The sequence below is a fragment of the Cotesia glomerata genome, linkage group LG2 (assembly GCF_020080835.1).
Source record: "Cotesia glomerata isolate CgM1 linkage group LG2, MPM_Cglom_v2.3, whole genome shotgun sequence".
Classification (NCBI taxonomy): Eukaryota; Metazoa; Arthropoda; class Insecta; order Hymenoptera; family Braconidae; genus Cotesia; species Cotesia glomerata.
The window spans coordinates 24,875,875-24,897,669 of record NC_058159.1 but is presented as its reverse complement, the minus strand read 5'-3'; the positions used below and the strand labels follow the sequence as shown (position 1 = coordinate 24,897,669).

At 27.6% G+C, this 21,795-nt stretch overlaps 1 protein-coding gene and 1 long non-coding RNA gene across 5 annotated transcripts in view; one reads left to right on the top strand and one right to left on the bottom strand.

Annotated features, from left to right (window-relative positions):
• Positions 1–21,795, bottom strand: part of LOC123275490 (ADAMTS-like protein 4) — a 39,627-nt gene that overhangs the window by 12,985 nt on the left and 4,847 nt on the right. The window lies entirely within an intron of this gene.
• LOC123275493 lies at positions 1,133–21,320 on the top strand. Of its 3 annotated transcripts, none has more exons than XR_006511695.1 (5): positions 1,133–1,692; positions 1,779–2,016; positions 2,217–2,402; positions 18,674–19,012; positions 20,646–21,320. It is a non-coding gene; the product is annotated as an uncharacterized LOC123275493 (long non-coding RNA). The 3 variants fall into 3 exon arrangements; XR_006511694.1 differs by having other exon boundaries at positions 1,134–1,692; positions 18,702–19,012; XR_006511693.1 differs by having other exon boundaries at positions 1,134–1,692; positions 18,656–19,012.

The window sequence follows — 21,795 nt, the reverse complement described above, 5'->3', positions numbered from 1 at the left end:
CAACTCATTAATCTTATATTTTAGTGACGGTCACTTGTATTAGAATTGTTGCCCTGGAATTTAGGGAATTCATCCTTTTAATAGTTTTTCTTTTTTTTTTTTTTTAAATTCAATATTTTTTATTATTATTCTCAACATTGGTGTTATGTAGGGAATTACTGTGCGTGTAGTTATAGTGTTGTATTGGATAATCTAGTGATTTAAATATTAAGGCGTATAATATGTATATGAATCAGAAATTTATCTAATAATAAAATCAAATGAATGACCAAAAAAACTTTTTCTCATTGATCTCCCGTCGAGATCATCTTAAATCTCAAAGTGACACTTTTTTATTATATACTTTTTTATTTCTTCATTCATATTGTATTATATTATATTATAGACTCAGCGATTAAATTATACCATAAGTCTTTTCTTCAATGACACAAGATATTCGTATTATGTATACCTACATATAAATATACATTTAACCGCATAGCTATCAATCAAAGCGAATAATTTAATCCATTAATTTATTATTTCAAATAATACAATAACGTGTATTAAGTATTACATATTTATTAGGAGAGAAAAAAGATGATCGAGCCCTCGATTGTTCAAATTATAATTTGTGCGAAGATCAATACGGAAATTATGAGATATCCGCAGATGAACTGTTAATTTGATTCAAGAAAAAGAAATCTTAAACCGAGTAGATTATTTTGAAGAATTTGATTGTTTAAATCAAGTAGAAATTTTTTTGAACCCAACAATTTTTATTGTTTGAGTAAATTTTGCTTAGTTCAAGAATTTTTCTGCTTAACTCCACACGGATAAATAAATTAACTTGATTAAAAAAAAAATCTTGAACTAAGAAAAATTTACTTTAATTAAAAATAATTTCTTGGCTTGAACTTTTTTTTTGACTCAAGAAAATTATATCTATTTTTTTATCATTGCAAAGAAGAAAATTCTTGAAAATGATCATCTTGGTTCTAGATTTTTTTTTTTTAATCGAATATATTTTTTTTTGTCAGTGTAATTATGATAGTTTTTTAAAAAATTTAATTTCATTTTTTTTATGATAAAAGATACTATTTTTTGTTCAATTTTTTTAAGGAAATGTACTTGAATAATTAATATAAAAAATTGTTGATTAAATTTAATATTTTCTATTTTATTGTAAATATCTTTTTGCTAGGCTTACACGCAAGTACCTTAGACAAAAATATATTAATAAAAAGTTGTGCTCATAAATAAAATTCTCTATATGATATTTGCTTACCGATGAGCTAAATAATTTGCTCCCGAATATTTTCTCTCCTTGAATTGGTACTGAAACAATAATTTTTCCCCATATAACAATATATAATATGTAAATACGCGTCACTCGATCTCTCAACTTATTTCGGTAGTATTAAATTGAGAAGAGCATACCCTGACAAACCTAAACATAAGTCCCTAGACAAGATTTTTGACCGGGCTATTGGATTTCGCACATCGAAGGGTGGTCTTGGCTTCACTCGTGCGTGCAACTAACAAGTATCTCTTTTTTATTTCCATCCGGTTTTTCTTCTTCTCATACACGTACGTTAATATCCATTTCTCAGCTGAACGTTGAAGCATTTACACACGTTATGTTACATATGGGCATGGGTATACATTTTTATTTATTTTTAAATCCGCTGGTGTTCCGTTTACGCAAAAAATGTAAACATATTTAATATTCAACAGTGTAATTTATATTTATTATAATTACAAATAAAATATTTAAATAATTTATTTTCTTGTTGAAGATATTTACGTACAAGATGAAGTAAAGAGCCATACCAGCGGCAATCTTGCGTGATCAACCATCACCGGACAATTGACGTCTTTATCCAGGCATTCATTGAGAAGCCTGTTTTCAGCCAGCCAGTTACCAACAAGTAAGACGAATTAGCGCTCCTGTGAGATTTACCATCGACAGCTTTCGCTCAAAAATATCTCTATAGTAATAAAATACCATAAATGAGCCCCCAGTCCAGATAAAAGGTATATTAATTTTTTTATTAATAATTCCTTACAAGATCTGATGCAATCATGATCCATAATTTAACGCCCTCGATAACCATCTCCTCGAATTATAGCTCAAAGCCCACCCGAGGAGACATTTATTTTCTTTCTTTCTTCCTTCTACTCTTTTTACTTTATTTTAGACTCTTACACTCATCTCATCTTTTTCTCCATACCAGCAAAATATCTTGTCACTCGCACTGTCAGATGGCCCAGACCTCACCGAACCAATACCACTACTGTGCAATGTGCTTGATGCTTTACAGCATAACCTTCTGCAAACAAGTAGATGTGAAGAAGTAGATGAGAAGAGAAGAAATCACAAGAATCAGAGCTCTGAGCAAGTGGCAGATGGCAGGAGACCGGTAAGTTAAAAAAGATACTACGGTCACATTTCATTCGCGCTTCCTGTCAAATTCGCGATGAAACCCAAAGCTAATTCTTGTGGAAAAAAAAATCGGTCACAAGATGGTTAAAAAAAGTTTGTTATGACTTGTCACGAGGTTAGAAATTTAAACAGATTGCAAACTTTTTATTAATTTCTTTAAATGAAAAAAGTCTGAAGAGTAATTGAAATTTTTAAAGATTCACCAATTTTTTAAATATTGAAATTGATTTTCATTTTAAGTAAACTTTTCTATTCGTAACATATGAAAGAACCTAAAATGATCCAATTTTAGACAAGAAATTCTTTTTGACTTAATAAAACTTTACTTCAGTCAAAATAATTTCCGTTTTTTATAATATTTCCTTGATTTAAGAAAATGAATTCTCGGCCGACGAAGAATTGTTTTTTTTTTCTGTGTAAATTTAAGTGAAAAATCTATTTTTTGTTTTTTATTAATATTCCGTAGACATCAAAATTAAATTTTTTATTAATTTAGAGTGTAAAATTTTTTCCTGCAAAGAAAATTTGTGAAAATCTGTTAAAATGCAGCAGCAATCTTTTCCATTGAATTTTGATTTTTTTAAATATTGATACATTTCACTATGGCAAAAATTCAAACTTCAACTATTTTTCTTCACTTTCTCGAATCAAAAGTCTTCTCAAGCCAAAGTTCAAGTCAATAAAACTTTACCAAAAAAAAACTAAACTCCCAAGTTGATGTCATGTTCACTTTCTGTCGCCAGATACGCAACGTCTCGAGGACACGTGTATTTCTTCCTTATATCATGTTATTTTTCTCAGCCTCTCTGCTTTGTAATAATAATAATAATAATAATAATAATAATAATAATAATAATAATAATAATAATAATAATAATAATAATAATAATAATAATAATAATAATAATAATAATAATAATAATAATAATAATAATAATAATAATAATAATAATAATAATAATAATAATTATTATTATTATTATTATTATATTATTATAATAATAATTATAATTATAATAATGATAGTAATAATTTCAATCCGACAAGAGACAAGACACGTAAAGAAAGAGTGAACGCGTATACGTACATGTAAACGATATAATATGCCACAAAGAAGCTTGTTGTTCCGCCTTCAATTACCAATTTAAAGACCTCCAACAATTTTAACAGCCCACTATTTTTTTAATTCACTAACTAAATCCCGGCTTGGTAATTAAATTAGGCAAAAAATCTCCCCGGGGACACAAGGATTGTCTTATCGAGCTCTGACTTGCAAAAAAATGTAATAAAACAAAAAGGCATGACAATTGTATTAATAATAATAACAAAAAAAAATCTGGGCCAATCGAATATGGGAATAACGAGCGTCCGGTTGATTAATCGAAACGATTGACCGTAACGATGGAAAAAGATCGTCCCTCCCTAGGCTATATATATCAACGAAAGTTGATGTTACAATTTAACAGGAAGTAAATACGCATCTATATATGACATATTACATCCTTCATTTCCTTCTTATTCATCTTCATCTTCATCCATCTTATAAGAGCTGAAGATTCCGAGTCTCAAAGTAAACAACTGCTTGACTTTTTATTACACTATTTTTGTTTTATCTTAAACTCGCGATCCTGTATGTTAATCTCTTTGAGTATCCTCGTGTTATCGTAAGTCGTTAACTAATTGCTGGAGCCGGAATGTCGAGTAATCGTTCGAGCGTGCAATAGTGTCATCAGCCATTACAGTAACCCTTTTAAATAAAATCACGTCTAAGAATTTTACCTCTCGGTAGTTTTTAATTTTTATTTATATTAAAGCTTGACTCAAATTTTATGTAAGAAAATTTACTCAAAGGTTTCTTCTTTTGCTCAAATTGTCTTTTTTACAAATAAATTTTTTTTTATCTCACATCAGTAAATACCAAATTTTATATATTTTAATTTGAAAAAATTGATATTTAGTCTTTAATAAGACTTTTTATTTTATACAGTCAAAACCGTTTACAGCGACTTCGCTTAAAGCGACGTGCTGGTTATTACGACGAAATTTTGAAGTCCCGTCTCTATTACATATAAAATTCTCAAGCCGAAAACCGCTTATAACAACATTGCTTATAGCGACAAATCGTTTATAGCAACAGAATTCACAGTACTTATAGTAGTAAACTCATAGTAAAATTCATTGGTTATAGCGTCTGATAAATACTTTCATTCGTTTTGCAGTAAATATACTTATGATTTTGTATGAATTTCGTTGAAATCTCAAAATAATTCTCTGACAAAGTAACTAATTATTTTCAAAAGTAATTATGTTATTGAATCTATATTATTAAATGTAGTATTGAAATTTATACGTGCACGGTGAGAAATTTCTGTAGAAATTTACTATGCATACATAATAAGACTGAACCTTAATGACTCAATTCAAAATATTACCATAAAAATTTAAGAATATCATATTGTACCAATCAATATTTACTAGGGACCATAGTAAATTTGACCATGCAACTGTTACATAAACATATATAAAAAATTTTCGTAAACTGACAGAACAAAAACTGTTAGTGTGCTTAAAACTTTTCATTATAGTTTCATAGTAAAATTTCTGTTGCTCAGTCGACAATAAAAATTTATAAAAAAGTTTCACATTTAGTCACGTGTACTCGGTTTAAATTTAAAATTGTGACTATGAAATTTTCAAATGTCCCATAGTAAACGTATGCGCGTCAGTCGCGACGCGCGCTCTTTCATTTTTTCGTGCTGCTTTGTTTTGTCAACATAAGTCTACAGACGCTATCAGTAGTGGTTAACGGTGTTATGAAAATTGCAATAAACATTAAGTTTTAAATAAATATTAGTTTATAAATCCATCAACACATGAATAGTTAATGAAAATTTGTAAGATTCATAAATAATAAAATATTTAATAATTGACCGTGAAAAATTAAAATGAAAACAAACATTTGATGGTTAACCTGCAACCGACACTTCTAATAATAATAAAAAATAATTTAAAAGTTATATATTGTGTTTATAATTATTCATAATAAAATTAACTGCCAAAATAAATCCTACGTTCATTGTTAAAAATGAAAAAAAAAATAAAAACTATATTTTAAAAATATTTTTAAAAATTATTGCAAACAAAAAATCTTGTTTGGTTTGATATTTTTTTGGATTGCTAAAAACATTTTTACTCTAAAATTTTTTATTTTTACAAACGTTTTCTTATTTTTTTTGCTATAGTACATTCGGAAATTTAAATTATTGCATATTTCATTTTACTATGGTACATTTCAATTTCTACCATTTACTATGTCTGATTTCATTTGTTTCGGAAATTACTATGGGCCATTGTAAAATTTTATTCTGAGTCAATAAGGTTCACTAGTAATATGCACCATTGTAATATCTAAAATCCATGCAGAATAAAAAATAATGGAAATTTCTCACCGTGTGGTTTCATTAAAAACCATTTTATTAAAATTTTTAATAAATTAATTTATGTGTAGTTTAATAAATGTTATATTAACTTTCATCAAGTCTTGTTTCTTAATTTAATCCATGCATTTTTGTTTTCAAATATAATCCATGCATTGCTAATTTTTACTTATAACGACTGTCGGCTATAACGACCATTAACAGGAGGTCCATTCAATGTCGTTATAAACGGTTTTCACTGTACTTAAAAATCACTATAAAACTTATATTAAATTCTAAATAACAACACTAAATTTATGTTAAAAATCAAAAAATTTTTTAGTGTTTTCAACAAATTAATAATTTAAAAAAAATAAAAGATTTATTAATTTTGTGTTTTTCCTACCAAATTTTTTTTTTGTCATGACAGTTTTACTTTTTGTCGATGAATAATAATTCATTTGAAAATTTTCGACAGAAAATTAATAAAAATAAATTTTATTACCAGCAGTCCAAATCAAAATAAATTGTATGATTGATATAAGACAGTACAAGGAAAAAAATTAACTGTTGCTGCAACATGACTGCCTCCTGTTGCAGCAACAGGAAAAAATCCTGTTACAGCAACAGGATTTTCCTGTAGCTGCAACAGGAGGCAGCAACAGGATTACTACTGTTATTGCGACTTAATAGTAAAATATAGTTGGGTCATTCCATATCAAATTGACCTACAGTTGGAATTGACCCCTTTTGATTTGGATAAATTTTGATCAGAAATTTTCTTTTATCATATAACGAACTTCTGCCAGACGAAAAAAAATTAAAAAATTTCATTCAAAAGATATCCAAATTCAAAATTTCGTTATTTTTTTAGTTTTTTAATTTTGTTTTTGGAATATTTCGAACGTTATTATAGATACGGGAATGGCCTTTCGTTTGTTTGAAAGGGGACACTTGGGGCTATTGAAAAAAAAAATATTTTGGAAAAAAATTTTGAAAAATGCCTAATTTGTGAAATTTTAAATTTTTGAAAATCGTCAAAAATCTCGATTGACATTAAAATTTTGGCTCAATTTTTTTTTAAATAGTACCTTGTACTGATTTTAAAAGACCCTGAAATTTTTAGAACTGTGTGTGTTTTTTTTAAATATGAATTTTTGAATTTCAAAAAAAAATTTTTTCTTGTTTTTTGCAACTTTTAAATAAGGTAAAGTTATGCAGATACATAGTATTGTAATTTTGAGCATTCAAAATTAAATGCACGACGTGGAAATATTAATAATTAATGTCCGTTAAAATTTATTTTGTTTTTAAATTGAAAGATAAAAATTGGGAGATTCTTTTTTTTTTTGTGATAATATTTTACCACAAAATTTGTGTTAACAAGGCAACATTTTTTTTTTCATTAAAATTTAACATAAACTTTGTGTAGACCTTCCTAACACAAAAATTTTGTTGATTTTACACAAAAATTTTTTACTTCGCAAATTTTATTGTGGACCAAAATTTTAACAAAATAATTTAACTCGTTATAAACGATAGAAAAATTGGAGTTATCTATCAGCAGACGAAATTGTTGATGTCATGCAACAGCACTTCATGGGCGTATCTTTATAGTCTGGCACACATTGGCAAATACGTGCTCACATATTTACGATATTGATGCTTAGCTGATGACCGCCTGTAGCTCTATCTGCTGTATACTAATATGCAAATATACTCATTGACTGACATAATAGACGGTGTGTATTGGGCGAGAGAACGCGTGTAATACACAAAAGAGGAAGCTTGTACCGTACTTTACGATACACTACTGTTGTATACACTTTGTCTACATTTCTGCTATTATACAATATATAACGCAATCTGTAGCCGTTGTTGTTGTATATATTTAGTATTTAGTATTTAGCCAGTGTGTTTGTCATTTTCGATAAGACGAGAAGCGTAAGAAGGCGCCGACACAACTCTTATCGTTAAATTTATGACCAAACGAGAGTCGAGAGGGGAATATTGTTAGTGGTGCTCAAGAGCTGCAATCAGGCCAGACCACAATTTTTATTTTTTAAATTCCGGAAACCTTTATATTTAATATTACGCAATTGCTTGAAATCTTTTAAATTATGTATACTTTTATTATTTGTATTTATATTGGTTCTCGAGATATTTTACATATTTTTCTTTATACTTATACTCTCAAGCTAAGTTGAGTTTGAGTAGAAGCGTTTGTACATCAACGTCTCAATAAATTAGTATAAGTATTATTATGTATGTTTAATGTTTATGTATTTATATTTATTTTTCTGTTTTTATGGGTTTTTATTTTATGTTTAAAAGTGTTTGGGAATTTTTTATTCGCTTGAATTAATGAAAGTATTTGTTAAAATCTTCAGGTGAAATTTTATCACTTTAATGATGCAGAAATGGTAAATATTAGTCAGAAAGTTTCTTACACAGAAAAAAATAATATTTTGCGTTAAGAAAGTTATGAGGAAGACCAAAGTTATTTTTTAGCTAGAACAATTCAGGGAATTTTAATTTCATTCAAGTAATTTTTAGTCTTCTTTGTAATTTTCTTGAATCAAGAAAATTTATTCTTAAGTCGTGAATTTTTTCTTCCTGTGTAGTATTTTCTTTTTATATTTTATTCTTTAAACAAAATTTTGATAGGAAAGTCACAAAAAAAAATTACTTTACTGTGATACTTAATTTTTAAAAATTATTTCCAAAAATTTTAGACCTAGTTATTAGAAACACAAGAAAATTATAAAAGTTTAATTTATTAATCGGATGTAAAATATACTAAATCTTGCCCTAAAAAAAATTATTCGAATAATTCAAATGGATCCATTAAGAAAAATAAGCACTAATTTTGTATTATGAGAATGAATTAGATATCTCAAAAATTTTAATTAAACAGGTTATTTGTATACGAAAAACCTGTTTAATTTTCATCCATTAAAATGTATCGCTTCGATTGAAGGTTATTGTAAAATAATTAATTTGAAACTCAACTATTTTCAAAGCCATTAACTTTTACGATGAGAAGATTCATACGCAGTTGTTTTTCAAATACTAAAAAATAAATTTTTATTTTTTTTTAACTTTTTTTTGTACTTTGAAAATTATTTTCAATAGTCGATGCGTTCCACGATTAGTTGTCACTTTATTAGGGCGTTTGCGTAAAATTTATAATTAGATATGATGCATCTAGTAATTCAAAGTAGTTCAGTACACTTGTACTACTGATCTCAAAGAAACCGCGATAGAAGTCAATACAATCATTATCTTACTGAGAATCGTACTTATATATAATTGAATGATTAATCTAGTTGTATTTTTAAGACTATAATTAAATTCATATTAGTTTGAAGGAATAAAAAATCCTGAAAATTCAGCAACTTCAATTTTTATTTTTAACTTAAAAAAGACTTTAATTTCAGAGTAATTATATTATTCTCAAAAATTGAATTCATCTTTAAACTTAAAACTCTAAAATTTACAATTTCAATAGTAAAGATTGAATTTCAAGTACATTAAGTAAAATTACAATAATAGTGTTTTCAATGTATAATATATAACACAAAAACATCTTTAACAATTGCATTAATAAAAAAATTAACTTGATCCAAAAGAAAAAATTTTAAATCAGGAAAAGTATTTTTCAGAAATTTTTTATCTTAAATCGAGAATAAAAAATTTTGAATCAAGTAAAATTTACTTAAATCTATAACAATTTTTTAGTTCAAAACAAAAAATTCCCTCAAAATAATTTTCTTGTTTCAAATTTTTTTCTTCGATCAAATTAATTTTCTTATCAGTGTGATTGCAAAAAAACCAAATCTCGATTAAAAAAAGTACGATTAAAAAATAAGAATGATTGCAGCTTAAGAATTTGCAAATGCTAATTGCAGTGACGTTGTTTATTTTATTATTAAGTAGCTCTGGTGTATGCGTGAGAGCGTGCAAACTCGTCAAGTCTTTCAGTTGCGAAGAGGATGGCATTACATATAACGAGCTCATTCGTTCGGTTCATCGAACACGTGTAATTGCTTGGCGCTCCAAGATCCAAGCCTCTACTCTTCTCTTATACTTATGCTCAGAAGCTTTACGTTCGCACTGTGCTGAATACCATTCAGCAATAAGTACATACAACCACTATTATGTTGTGTATACATTTTATACGTACAATGTGCTTACAAACGTTCTTCTACCACTATGTTATCTCACACACATAACACAACGATCTGTGGATGTTGCTTTTATCTAAACGATAAGTACTCAACGCTCGTTGCTTTTTTATTAATACTTATTAATGTTAAGAGCCATCGATGTTCGATGTTCGATGTATTTAATGACCAAAACTGCAGCTCTTTTCACCCTTTTAATTTATAGTTCATAACATTACTTTTATTTATATTTATATTAATATCTTCTTCAGGCCACAAACTAATGTCATATTTAAGTCGCATTTGACACAGTATTCTTTTTTAAAGATTAAAGTCAATTTATGCATTTATCATACTTTGATTGGTTAGTTTTTATAAAATTTTTTTTTTATGTCGATGATCTCGATATGAAAATTTAAAAGATAAAAACTTAAATATTAAAAAAATTTTATTAAGAAAATGGTGGACGTAAAAGTTATTTCTTCCTAAATTATGTATTTGAAGTTTTTACCAAAGTAAGCGGTTAAGCGCGTCCAAAAGATAATTGGAGAATCCGCTGACAATTACCTTCAGCAATATACAAAACTTAAGTGCAAATACAAACTAAAATAAAATAAAATAAATATTTTGAATAAGATGAGCAGAGGGGACATCATTATTCATTGTGAAGAGTTGCCGAAAGCACGTGCGTCCGTTTACTACTCTTGGTCTGAAATAAAAATAAATAAATGATGATGACTAAATAAAAAAATTAAAAAAAATAAAAAGTGAGCTATACCACCAGCATCACCGCAATGACAGAGTGTGTTAAGTTAAAAAAAAAAAAAAAATAACCTCTCAAAGCAATTTGAAACGTCTCTCATTATGCCCGTCACACACATCGTGCACTTCGAGACATGCACAACATCCCAGACGGTATTGTCCAAAAAATAATCCTTTTTTTTATCACTGTCGTAATTGTTGTTGTTGTTATTTTTAAGGTAATTACAAGTGAAGATAATTAAAATTGTTATTTTTTGGATAAGAAATCTATAACGTTTATTATTATTATTATAAGTTATAAGCAAAAAATTATTGAAGCAAGAAAATTTTCTAAGTTCAAGAATTTTTCTCTTGTCAATTTTTTTTTTCAGTGTACAAGTTTTTATGAAAGCCAGAAAAAGAATAACTTACAAGATAATTAGAAGTAAAAATATATGAATAAACATGTATATTGGTTAAGATAAAAAATATCTGAAGAATTGCGTGGGCCTTTCACAAATGCACGTATAATTGCAGGTTTCAAAAGCTTATATAAATGGAGATTTTTATTTGAATGGTAGCTTTTATAATATTTAAAAAATAATATAGCAAGCATGTCAGATCACATCTCCAGAATCCGGTAGTGTGTTATCTGTCAATGGACTTCTCGACCAATTGAAAATCGAAAAAACCGAAAAATAAATAAATAAATGCCTAAGGCTCTTTTATAATACAAGTAAAGAACGAATTAAATAAAATATCGATGGACGACTTTCGTCGCGTTGTATATATACCATAATACGACATAATGTTTAATAATATATCGTATATTGTATGTAGCCGATCAAATGTCCATCGATTTCACCGTTGGCGAATAAAAGTAAAGGCATGGTTGGTAATACGAGCCGTTGTCCAAGTAGCTTCTTGTTATCGCATACTTTGTATTATTATTATTCATGAAGAAGCGGATTTTGTTGTACTTCTGATACTACTTTCGGCCCTTAAGGCTTTTATATTGTATCAATAAAAATATAAATGTAATAAATAAAAAAAATTTGAGTGATTCTATGTTAGAGAGAACATTATTTTATATATGTACTATATCAAGCTGTTACTTTTATTGATCAGAGGCATTAAATACTAAAAATTTAATGACTTTTTAAATAACTTTGAATAACTCAATATTTAAAAGCTTAAATCTTTTTAATAGATCATTAAACTTTTTAACGATCAATAAATACTCTGGCTTTATATTAGAAGACATTTATCTACTTTTCGCATTTGACGTTTATATATTTATTTCCACGATAATTAGATACCTTCATATATTGAAAACTATTAATAAAATATATTAAGTAGTATAGCATATATTATGATAAAATTTTAAACGATAGTGTGGATCATATTCATTTATTTCATGGTATGTGATATGACTGCTACAGATATTATCAAAATTTTATTCCTTGGGTTTTCTTAGTTTTTTGATTTCTACAAGTGTACCGAAAATTCGTAATGAAACCTATATTTTTGTTAATAAAGAAATGATATAAATGCATGATTTCTCTTTAGTTATGCACACTGATAAAAAATTTAACTTGATTCAAGAAAAATAATCTTGAATCAAGAGTACCATTTTGAAGGAAATCATTTTCTTCAAAATTGTTTTCTTGATTCAAGATTTTTTCTTTTGAATCAAGTTAAATTTTTTATCAGTGCATACTTAAAATTTGAGCATATTATTGACAAAGTAAGTGAATATTAATATACTTCTCTTCTCAGTAAAATTAAAAAAATTTTAGTTTATTGCATAGGTTTTATAATTTTTACTCCAGCACTTTAATATTAAATTGCAAATTGAAACTCTCAAGATCTTCAAAATATTATTCTTTATTCTTGTAAAACAGTCATTGACTTCTATCACTTTTAATCAAAACACAAAACTAAATGTAACATCTCTGAAATTTTATCTGAACAAAACAAATTTTGGTGAATGTGATCAATCATAAAATAGTATATTACACACCTAGGGAAGTAAAGTAAGAAATGTCTCAGATCACATGTAATTGTCGGCCGAGGCGAAGCCGAGGTTGACAAACATGTGATCTGAGGCTTTCTTATTTACTTCCCGTGGGGTGTATACTATTTTTTTGCTCGACGAAGGCAGAAAGCGGCACTTTCGTTTAGCGCAGCGGGCCGAAAGTTGACGCTTTCTGCCCGTCGAGCAAAAATAGTATATTTCTTACCTAGGGCAGGAAAATAAGAAATGTCTCAGATTACATGTAATTGTTGACCGAGGCGAAGCCGAGGTCGACAAACATGTGATCTGAGGCTTTCTTATTTCCTGCCCGTGGTGAGAATACTATTTTTCTCCTCGACGGAGGCGGAAAGTGGCATTTTCATTTAGCGCAGCGGGCGGAAAATTGACGCTTTCCGCCCGGAGGGGAGAAAAAAAAATTTCTTCAAATTTTAACTTCATTAGATAATTCTCTAAAACTATTTTTAGAATTTATATTTGAATGAATATTATCGTAATTAATTAAATGTTGCATAATGATGAAAATGAAATGTAAATTACATTAAATTTGCTCATTATTCATCATATATTATGAATGGATGAATAAACTTTTGAGCATTCGGCACGCGTACGAATCGGATACTTGATAAAAAAACCTAGTCGTCACTTCCGTTTTATTTGGCTAAACAAAATAATATTTATAAAATCCGGCATTATTTCCTAGTGACACGATAATATTATATTTTAACATTATGAGTACCGAAATTATCATTAATTTGATAAGAAAAAAAAATAGAACGATAGTTATTTATGTGAGTATATAAATAAATTTAGTCGCTGATTATTTTTTTGTTGATGACACATAACTAATTATAAATTTAAGATATTTATGGAGGAGGGAAGAATTAAATAATAAAACTCCGATGAAAATAGAATAGCTGGCTGGTGATTATTATTGAATGGAGAAAATTCTCAAGAAAAGGAAACAATTTAGCAGCAGGAAAGCAAGATAAATTTTGTTCTCGAAGGGTGTTTGGTTTTCGGCTGCGGCGATCAATTCGATAAAAGACACAAACAGCTATCCCATTTAAGAGCTGTAAATTACTCGAGCATTGCTGTTTAATTAAACTTTTCACCAGCAAAACTCGAGAGTTGAGTAAGAGATGGGAGTTTAATTCCAGATGAGGATGAGGATGAGCGTATTTAATGTAATGCTACGATAAAATGAAAATAAAAGAAATGCATGCCAACTAAACTATTTAACTTGTATTGCTCGTATTCTGTTTCGTATCATACGCACGACTGCACGTCGAGGCCAATCTCATCATCATCATCACCGTCGTCGTCATCTCTCGTTCATCTTTTTCATTTACTCTTTGTTCTTATACTTTATTCTAATACTTTTTTTTTTACTTGTTCGTCATTCTAATCATCGTCATCATCATTATCATTATAATTTATAATCACCATCATCATTATAATCATCATCATCTGACGCGAATCAGAGGCGAACAATACGATTAATAAATCGGAATGACCACGCCCTTGTGACCTACAAAGAAACTGCGGTGAGACATAAAGTATCGTTGATAATCACAGATATAGTATTGTGATTATTCTTCAATAATCATATCCGATTAAAACTGATTAGATGAATACATTTCTTTTTTTTTTTCTCCAATGTATGAAGAAACTTCCTGAATTATTTTAAATAGTTTAATTTTGTTTGATAGTGATTTTTTTTTTACAACTATGACTTGACAAATTTTGGGCGTGAATTTGTTCTATATATGGACATGAAAATATAATTATTTTTAATTTCAATAAAGTTAATTTTCGGAGCGAGATTATTTTGATCCCACGTTTAATTTTGATCGAGATTAGAGTATTTTATTAAATTACAAAATTAGAAATTTTTGATTCTGAGGTTTGATTAACGATTTTAATTTAAAAAAATTGATTTAAATTTTTGGTAGGCCTAATCCGGTATTTTTTGTTTGATTATAATTTTTTTCAGCATACATGAAAAAAAAAATTAACTCGATTCAATAGAAATCTTAAATCAAGCAAATCATTCTGAATAATTTTATCGTCTTACTTTAAAAAAAGAAATTCTTGCTCTGAGAATTTTTTTTTTTTATTTGAATAAATTTCACTCGAATCAAAAATTTTCCTCTTAATTTTTTTTCTGCATTTTAATAAAACAAGAGTTAGATAAAAAGTTATGTTTGGAAAAAATTAAAGTTATTCTTGATAATAAAATTTGATAGTTAAGCTCATTAGTTTAATCATCACATTTTTCATAAAACTATTAAAAAATTTTTTTAGTATTTCCGGAACTTTTGAATAACTTCAGATGAACGGAGATTGCCTATTTCCGAAAAATTTATGATAGAACAGATAAAATAACTTTCAATTAAACAGAGGTGACTTTTATATCGTCATAAATCATGACTTTTAGTGATTTATCGGAAATCCTGAATAATTTTAATAATTTTAATATGCTCAATGACGAATTGTGGTTACAATTTTAAATTTATTTTGATAAATCCTAATAAATCGATTATTTTGAAAAAAAAAAAAAAAAAAAAAATGAACAAATTAAATAATTAGTTAATTGGTAAAATGTATGTGTTTTTCAGTTAAAAACTACCAGGCAGTAAAAATTACTATAAACTTTCTATAAACTTATATTTAAATACTTCAAAATACTAATATTAATTCAGAGGAATTTCTAATTTCATATCATCAAGTTAATTATAATAAATCATTTAATTAAACTCCAATAACATTTAATTAATACAACACTTAAGTAACTCGATAATAATTTTTACTAGATTTCCCGATAACGTAATTATGCGACTATGTCATTAGAATAGAATATAATAGAAAATATAATGAGAGGAATTGAAAGCATTAATTGCAACTGAATATCCACCGTTATTAGTCTGCATTAAAATTTCCTTCTATTAAAAAATAATAATTATCTAAGTACAATAATAGTAAATTTTAATAGTAAAAAGACGGAGTAATTATTAATTAAGAACCGCATTCCTTTTGCTGTCAAAGCAGACTAAAATTAATTCCGCGTAAAATTAAAATGCAGTAAAAATTGTTTCAATAACATGTCAAGCTAATGTGAGAATTCATTTGATTTGTTGAAAGAACAAACTGAGCGATGATGATGACGATGATGAGGTTTTAAACTTGACACTGAGTAAACTTGTACAAAGTCAAAGTCCCATTACATTACATCTACAGTATGTCACATGGTACATTGCATTACAGTATGTTGTATAGATGCTTTTATTTAGCAAGAAGGCCACACGCGTAAACAGACAGATCTGTGTATTGTGTTCTACTGGTATCTACACATTTATATTTTACTTATATGTAGATACAAGTAACGAGGATTCCGGTCGAGTGCATTCGCACGCAAGCGTGGACAATAATCGTAAATGTTGGGCAGACAGAAGCGAATTATCAGTATTATAACGACGTTATGTTTATTGTGTAATACGAATCAACGTAAAGACCGGGATGCCTAAATAAGAAAAAAAATTAGTGTCCAAATCGTGACATAAGATCTTAACGATCGATGTCACCTTTCCTCCTTCTGTAAATAGTACCCATGTCCTTTTATTACCAGTAATATAAGCATTAAGAGTCAAGTCATTTTAATAATTAACATTTCTTGAATTAAAATGTACAGTTTTTTTTTTAATATCGTTGAGGTAGTTTTAAAATATTTAAACGAAATTTTTTTTTTAAATAAAAACCGATTCAACAATAAAAATATAAATTTTTTATAATTTTGATGAATTTCCTTAATTTAGAAAATAAAAATTACCAACAAATAATGTTTATTTTTATTTTTTTTATTGTGAATACAATTGATATTTCTAATTATAACCATAATGGTGTTGTGCTTGTAAATATATAGAGATGATTTTTTTTAACTTCCCGCTAAGAAAATTGAAAATTTTCAAAAATCGGGAAGTTATTGGTTTTACCCCGTTTTTCGAAAATCGAGTTTTCATCATATCTCGACGTTTTGAGGTCCTATTGTGTGTGTGTGTGTGTGTGTGTGTGTGTGTGTGTGTGTGTATATGTGTGTGTGTGTGTGTAAGTATGTAAACCTCTTATAACTTTTGAACGGTTCAACTGATTTCATCGCGGTTGGTGCCATTCGAAAGGGCTTCGCCAAACTTAGATTTCCTGAAAATTTAAATCGATTCAGACCGATAGATTTTGAGAAATTTCGAGAAATCTAAAAAAAAATAGGAAAAAAAATTTTTTCAGAAGTGGTTTTTTTGGAATATCTTTTAAACGGCTCTACCGATCGATTCCAAAAACTAATCAGCTCTCAACCTTGAAAAACCACGTCGATCGCCTCCAATCCGGTCAAAATCGGTTGATTCGTTCGAGAGATATCGCGAACGAAAGAAAACCGAAAAAAGTGTTTTTTCGGAGTTACTCCGAAATTTTCAGTTTGACCAATTAAAACTTAGAATTTCTTTATAAGGCTTAAAAAACTGCGTAGAATAACGTCAACCGCGTAAAAATCGGTTCATTCATTCAAAAGTTATTGCGGTTTGAAAATTCAAAAAATAGTGTTCTATGAAACTTCTATCAGACTTTTGAGCTCAAAAGTTCAAACGTATAGAAAAGGTATCATTTTGAGCTCGGAGAGCTCAAAAAAACACACAGATTGTATTTTTGAGCTCGAAGAGCTCAAAAAAAACGGTCATGTATTAACGGAATCAGCGGGAAGTTGCAGGGATGGCCTTTAGGGTCAACCGCTTTCTTAATTTTTTTTAAAGATTTTGGTAAATTTGTACAAATTAATAAATCTCATCCTAAATAAATCTCAAAACAATATGAATCTCTCAATATTGATATTTCTTTATCTTTGTTCACGTGCCCATTATCATTGTAAATATTTTTCAAAAATATATTTTTATTTCAAAATATTTTTATAGAACTTCAAAAATATTAACAAAATATATAATTTGTTACGATTAAAAATATTCCGGTCATTTTATTCATTTATACATTTGTATGACAATGTTTAATTCATTAAAAATTACCTTTACTATTTAATTTCCTATTAGAAAAAAAAAATTGACATGTAGATATCTACAAAAATCGGTCATTATATCTACAAGTTCAATATAATATTTATAACGATTATAGAGATGTCAATATACACAACTAAAAATCATTTTTATTTTTCAAGATCAACTTTCAAAGCATTTCGACAATATTGACACTACTTTTCTTTGTAGTCTTTAAAAAAAAAATTACAAATGAAGGTCCAAAAATTATTTTACTAATAAACAAAATTTTACTTAGTTCAAACGCAGTTTAATATTAAAAAATTACAAAACTTGAGTAAAAAAAAAATAAATATCTAAATAACAATAATAAATAAACAATTTGTTCGTGTAAAAGTGACAAAGCATTAAGTTAATATAATAGAATTTCAATTGGATACTAAGTGTTAAATGCAAGCGCCGTTCATTCACATTGATGCGTTTTAATATATGATACGCGTACTGGAGTTAAGTAGGAGCCTTGACAGTTTACAGAGGCGTAAAGATGCAGATACAAATGTTGTTATATCACAGTTATTCCATCAGCGTAGATATACATACATACATATACCTCCACTACTAAATGATAAACTCTTTCAATACCTTTTCATCATTATAGCTCTTATATTTCTATTTCTCTATTTCTTCGTCTCTCATTACTTATTCTTATTCTTATTCTTATTACATGCTTTTAATCGTTTATTTTTCTGTTCTACCTTCTACCTTTATTATTTATTACTATTGCTTATTGTATCATTCTTATTGCCATTATTTGTTATATTAATCTATTTCTCTAGATTCTACTCTAACTCTAGATCAAAAATTCCACTCTGCACACTCTAGAGCTCCTCTCTCTTGATATAAACTCAACATTGGCTCACACTAATCCAAAGTCAGTCCACATACACTGGATCACTTGATCATCCTCACACTGTTGCCGCCGTCACGCCCTACAATAAAAAGAACAACAACAAGGAGAGGATGCGTCGGCAACCCTTTGGAGAGATCATCCTTCCCTTTCTCCCCTTGCCGTAGAGTACTGGGGTCGGCATTTGTAACGCGGGATCAAGGCGAGATATCAAACACCAAGCCTCATTCTGTTCGCAGAATTAAATCCTGGATGAGTTTTATTTAATAAATATATACACCTTGAGGTATTTTTTTTTAATTATAAACCTATTGTAATGAATACTTCGTTGTGATAACTTACTACTTATGAGATGAAGATGAACAATATCTCAAAAATTTATACCAAAAATTCGAATCCTCCTACGCGATATCATTTCTGATATGTGTTGAATTTAATATTAGCCAAAGTGGTAAATTACCGGGCTATCGGGCTCTAAAGACATCAATGACCGATCATTATCATGATTATCGTTATCTTTACTGATTATGGGGCACTCAATCTCTTTCCGAAAAATTGTATTGGCTGGAAGCGTAATATAAGGTACACACAAGGCGTCAACTTAAATTTTTTTATAAGAACAAGATATCTTCTTTGAAAAATTAAACTTTTTATAGAGTTTTAATTTTTAATAATATTATATGTATCATTTACATTATTTTATTATAATTTTAAAGTTCAAAAAATCGATCACGAAAAATTTCTTAACATGGATAAAAAATTACTCTAATTACCCTAAAAATAAATACTTTTGTTAAGAACATAATTATCGGGAAGATATTTTTTTAACAGAAAAAAATAGTGTATATTCAATTCAAATAAATATTGATTTTGTTATTATTTAGTCAAGACATGAAAAATTTTAAATGATTAATTTGAACAAATTTTTGACCAAATAAATTCATGTCTCGACAGTAATTTCTTTTCTCTCAGTGCATCAATGAATAAAAATTTTTTTAAGCAAATTAAATTTAGTTTTAAAAAATTAACATATTAAAATTCTTAGTTAAAAGTAGCAACATAAAAAAAAAAGATTAAGAATCATAAGCCAGATTCTGTTAAATTAATTTCTTAGTAAATTTTTTTCTAAACGAGATTTTCTCTAATTATGAATATGGCCTGAATTTTATTTTGAAACTCAATTGTTGAACCAAGGATCACGTATAAAATCTGAGTAACTCCGTGAAATTGAAACACTATTTTTTTTATTAAGGTGTTATTATTATAATTATATTTATCAAATATTTGTTCAATATTCAACCTAAAAAATTAAGTTAATGTTTATCAAAATATTTAAAAAATTCGACAGGTAATTTGCGTTAAATTGAACAAATTTTAAAACTGTGTAACACAATATTTAGTTACAATTACTCGGTGATTTAAAGTATAAAATTTCGCGTGAAATTTGAATCTTATCCGGGGATTAATGTCCATCAGACTTTACTTTAACAAAATAATATAATATAATAATTATCAATGAGAGTAAATATATAAACAATGATGGATCAATTTGAGGTAATACAATATAACATAACAGATATAAGAAAAGAACAAAGGCAGTCATTTTATTGGCGAGAATATCGATTACGAAGAAAACCTCAGGCGTTTCAATGACGTATCTGCGGGCTTAGTTAGTATAAGTATGTTGAGTACTGAAGTACCGTTTTAATGCCCTTACCTTATACCCTATATATAAACTTCAAACAATAATATTTCTCAGCAAGGTATTTTTAATAATAATCAACCGTTACTATTCTATTTCATCGCCATTTAAATAAATCAACAATAACTAAACCCAGCCAGAGACTCTATATGTATGTGTTTAAATTTTCTACATATTACAACTTAACTATACATATTATTTTAACGTTTTATTGCAGGTGAGATACACAAACAACTTGGTATAAAGCTCAAGAAAAATAAAGTCGACAGTGTAATCAAGATAAGTAACTGAGTATTTTCTTTATAAACTAATTTGATTATTCACTCACTTGCAATCTAATCTACCTTACAATAAAAAATTCCACATAAGTATGCGGTACTTAAGTATACTTTTACTTAAAATAAAACCCTATGTATAGACTATTGAAAAATTACATCAGGTGTTATTGTAAACTACGGTTTGCTATTAAACAAACTATTTTCATGTCTGACCATGACATGGCCAATGTTCAATAATAACATTGATATTTAACAATTCTGTTAAATTGTATGTTCTATAGCAAGCTTTCACAATCATGTGTTTATTAAATATTGCACAAATTCGATCCATATTCATTACGATAGTTCGGTTTTAATTAACAGCGTGTTTTGATAAATTTATGGTAATTCATGAAGTTTATTCCCAATATTTGATATTGAAACTATAAATTGCCGGACTAATTTGTACTGAAAATTATTTGATGAATTTATACTCGTGTTTAGATTTACAATTTATGAATAATTACATATAGACGAAAGTTACAATTAACACTAAGTAGGTCAAAAATTTTAAAATCGCGTGGATTGGATGATTTTTTTCTGTATATTTAAAATTATTATTTAATAATTTCAGAAGAAATTATTTTTAAATTGAAGTAAGCAAAGTGAGGATAAAAATTGAATAAATGAATAAAAATTAAACTTAAAATGATTCTTCGTAAGCACACACTCATAAAATTTTTTTTTGCTAAATTTGAGGCAATTTTGCAAAGTGACTTTTTTTATTCAAGAGTTTTTCTCTTGAATCAAGTTTTTTTTTAATTAGCGCAAGACCTCAAAAAAGTTGTCAACAGTCAACAGTAAGTTTAATTATCAGGAAAAAAAATTTATGTACTGATATGATTATTAACTTAGTTTAAAATAAAAATATCTTGAATCAAGAAAATTATTTTGAAGAATTTCAATATACTGAAAGGTATATGAGACATATTTTTAAAAATATAGAAATAACAAAAATCCGTGTATTTTTGATATTGTTGAAAAAAATCGGTAATACCTTAAATCAATTCTACTACGGACTTTAATTCAAGAAAGGAAATTCTTGAACGA